Consider the following 625-nt stretch of genomic DNA (forward strand, 5'->3'; position numbering starts at 1 on the left):
CCCTCTGCCCATGAATTCTCCAGGCAAGAATACTGGAGTGGGTTGCCATTTCCCTCTCTCCAGAGGAGTTTCCCAACCCGGGGATTGAACCTAGGTCTCCCGCATTGAAGGCATATTCTTTACTATCTGAGACACCAGGCATTGCAATTGTTCCCTTAAGATGAAGAAGCAGGGACGCCTCTGAGAAACTTCTTAAGATACTTTGAGGGCAGGCCTTACTAGCATTCTGGAATAGTTCAGTTGGCAGAGTGTTTAGACTGAAGATCTAGAGGTCCCTGGTTTGATCCCGGGTTCCGGCACCCCTATTCTTTTCATCTATATCCAAGGAAAGGCACAATTCTTGCAACCTCGCAATCTGAGCTCTCGCAAAGAGCAAGTGTTCTAGCTTCATCCAGGAGGAGTCCTATATCCAGTGAAAGAAAATGTTAGTCGCACACTCGTGTCCGACTCTGTGACTCCATGGACCACAGTCCAGCAGGCTCGGTCTGTCCGTGGAATTCTCCAGGCAAGAATCCTGCAGTGGTTTTCCATTCCCCTCTCTCCTGAGGATCTTCCCGACCTGGGAATCAAACCCAGGTCTCCCGCATTGTGGGCATATTCTTTACTATCTGAGACACCAGGCATT

The sequence above is a fragment of the Bubalus bubalis genome, chromosome X (genome assembly GCF_019923935.1).
Source record: "Bubalus bubalis isolate 160015118507 breed Murrah chromosome X, NDDB_SH_1, whole genome shotgun sequence".
In the NCBI taxonomy this organism is placed as follows: domain Eukaryota; kingdom Metazoa; phylum Chordata; class Mammalia; order Artiodactyla; family Bovidae; genus Bubalus; species Bubalus bubalis.